This window comes from Octopus bimaculoides, chromosome 5 (assembly GCF_001194135.2).
Source record: "Octopus bimaculoides isolate UCB-OBI-ISO-001 chromosome 5, ASM119413v2, whole genome shotgun sequence".
Lineage (NCBI taxonomy): Eukaryota > Metazoa > Mollusca > Cephalopoda > Octopoda > Octopodidae > Octopus > Octopus bimaculoides.
The window spans coordinates 95,564,736-95,568,492 of record NC_068985.1 but is presented as its reverse complement, the minus strand read 5'-3'; positions in this window follow the sequence as shown (position 1 = coordinate 95,568,492).

Sequence of the window (3,757 nt, the reverse complement as noted above, 5' to 3'; positions counted from 1 at the left end):
ATATATATAGGAGAGTATTGTAGTTTGCTTGAAGCATTGTGTATTGCTTATAAAGAATAAAAAGTTTTGAATGGTACAACAATGCACTATTATACAAGCAATGGGCTATATACCTGTTGTAATTTAGTCATCCATAGTCTGGTAATATTTTGGAATAAAATTCCTTCTTCAGATATTCTTAGATGGAGTTTCTGGCAGTTGGAAAACTGATTATAGCATCTACTCCATCTAAGGACCTGGTACATGTAAAGTATTAGCAGATGTTCAGGGAAGGAAAGAAAGATGGTTTAACATTTCGAGCAAAGCCCTTCTTCAGAAACAGAGGAAAGTTCAAGATATAAGGAAGACGGAGGAAAAATAATCACCAATGATTCTCATGTGGTTACATTTTGAAATATATATATATTAGAATAAAAGTGTGGTTGTCCTTGCATATAGGTTTGTCCCTTGCAGGCTCGTGGGTGCTGGTGCCACGTAAAAAGCACCCATGCCAGTGGTGCATAGAAGCTCCCAGTACATTCAGTAAAGTGGTTGACATTAGGAAGGGCATCCAGCCATAGAAACCATGTGAAAACAGACGGTGCTTGGGGCAGCCCTTAAGCTTGTCAGCTCCTGTCAAACCATCCAACCTGTGCTGGCATGGAAAACAGACGTTAAATGATGATGATGACAATGATATGAACCATAGGTGCAGGAGTAGCTGTGTGGTAAGTAGCTTGCTTACCAACTGCATGGTTCCAGGTTCATTCCCATTGCATGGAAACTTGGGCAAGTGTGTTCTGCTATAGCCTCGGGCCGACCAAAGCCTTGTGAGTGGATTTGGTAGACGGAAACTGAAAGAAGCCCGTCGCACATATGTATATATATATTTGTATGTATGTGTGTCTGTGTTTTCCCCCCCAACATCGCTTGACAACCGATTTTGGTGTGTTTACGTCCCTGTAGCTTAACGGTTCAGCAAAAGAGACCGATAAAATAAGTACAAGGCTTACAAAGAATAAGTGCTGGGGTCGATTTGCTTGACTAAAAGGCGGTGCTCCAGCATGGCCACAGTCAAATAAATGACTGAAACAAGTAAAAGAGTAAAAGAGTAGATGCCCCCTTCAGACACACACAAACATGTTTATTATACCAGAGATGACAGTCTACTTGGAGATTCAATGAGGCCTGCGCTGTTTATGATCATGCAATAGTAAAAAAAACTGTTTACAGTTTATGTAAGAGAACATTGTGTTGTATTTTGGGTGATGAGTGTCTTTGGAAACTAATTTTAAAATGCAGGAATTTTAATGTCAAATTAGTGTTTTGTTGTGTGTAAGTATGAATGCGTTGTGACAATCCTTAATTCTATTCCTGTTTGCAATCGATACATTTAATTGGAAATATTTGAGCGAGGTTAAATCATTTGGGATTATCTTTGTACTTGTTTGAAGAACAGATCTTAATTGATATTGTTTGAAAGATATTGGAATTTTGGGGGATGGGTAAATATTTTAGTTCAAAGATAAAACTTCTAGAAAACTAAGTTTAGTTATTGTGATTTGGCCAAATATTTTTTTATTTATGGAAATGCACCCAGACACAGAGAGAGAAGAAATGCACATATTTATCCGTTGCCAGATATATATATATATTATCAAGGCATTCTCAGGTAAGCCATCCATGAGCTGAAATGAAGAACTGACAGAGAAGAGTCATGGAGATCTGGTGAAAAGTCATGGAAGGAGAGGATCAGTTCATTCTATTGTAAGGGAGTATTTGGGTATGTGGATATGGTGGTGATGATGATGGTGGTGGTGATGATGATGATGATGATGATGATGATGATGATCATTTAATGTCCATTGTCCAAGCAGGCATGGGTTGGATGGTTTGACTGGGCTGGCACGCAGGAAGACTGTGCCAGGATCCAGTCTGATGTAGCATGGTTTTCTATGGTTGGATGCCCTTCCTTAATGCCAACCATGCCGCAAGTGTAATAGGTGCATTTAAGTGCCACCAGCATGGGTACCATTTGCGTGACACCGGTATCTGCTGCGACTACGATTTTGCTTGACTTGATGGGCCTTCTTCTCAAGCATGACATAATGCCAAAGGTCTCGGTCATTGCCTCTGTGAGGCCCAACACTTGAAAGGAACTTGGTCACTTTGCCTCCATGATAGTGCTGGTGAAATTTGTCCCCAAGGCGCTGGCAGAGTAACAGAAGCAACTCCTCATGGAAATCGTTTAGGACATGTTAAACTGCGAAAACCATGACCCAGACTTCATGAAGACCAACATCACTGGTGATGAGAGATACGTTTATGCTCTCTGCTCCATGTATTTAGTCATCTTGCATGAAAACGATAATCCAATGAGTGTGTACTACAGGTCTGTACTCTCGTTATTAGAAAATACTTAGTTGGGCTCAAAGAATTTACATACTCCCATCATTATTGAGGACTAAATCTATAAGCCAGTTCTATATTTAAGAGATGAGGAATTATGTACATTATTTACATTATTTACATTTGACGGATATTGGGGTCAGTAGCCCGCGCTCTTAACCACTACACCATATGCCCGTAGTTAAGAGTGCAAGCTACTAACCCCAAGATTCCGAGTTTGATTCCAGGCAGTGACCTGAATAATAGTAATATAGCCTCAGTCTGACCAAAGCCTTGTGAGTGGATTTGGTAGATGGAAACTGAAATTATGTTTTCTTACATAAATTTCAAAAGTAATAAATTAAAAAAAATTTATTGGGTCATCTCTGTTTGCCAAGATTTTTGTTTGCAAATCTTCTTACCAATTTTTTGAGATTTCTTTTACTTCTTTTTTAATTTCCAGACACCAAGATGGATGTTCTTGCTATATAATGAAGATTAATAAAGGGCAAATAAGGTATCATCAAAATGTAAGTTGGCATGAAATTTGTAACACCATAGTAAGAATGAAGGAATCCTATAACAAAAGAATTCTCTAGAAAACAGGATATACCAAATGTATCATATTGATGTTCACTCCAATACATACATACATACACACATACATACATACATAATACATACATACATACATACATACATATATGTAAACATACACATGCACACACACACACATATATATATATATACACATATATGTATGCATGTATATATGTATATAGATGTATGCATAAATATATATTTATATGAACATACATATCAATTCAGTTTTGACTGTTGGGAGAAAAAAGTACTCCATACCATCTTAGTGGTTATCATCTTTATTTTGGTCGAGTTATTTTCTTGCTTGTCCGAGTTTTACCTGTGGGTGCATAAGATCTTAAGGCAAGTGATGACATGTTGTAACTTGCCTGAAGACTGTCCATCCATAGCAAAATACAGCAGCAAGAGACTGACTCGACCAAAATAAATTATTTATGTATATAATAATAGTTTAATAGAGCTTTACATGACTTAAAGTTTTGTGGGCATGTAGGATACATCTGATCATCTGATGAGTGTGATTATCCCTATGTGTACATGAAACTTTAAGTTATGTGGAGGCAAGTCAAACTGTCAAACTGTTATGTAAATGCATGTCACTCATGTCACTCTAACCAAATGGATTGAGTGTTATTCTTTCCTTTGTTCAATGACTTGTAAAGGTATATATATATGTGTGTATGTGTGTGTGTATATATATATATGTATATATATATATATAATATATATATGTATAATACATGCAAACATATATATATATACATATACATATATATATATATATATA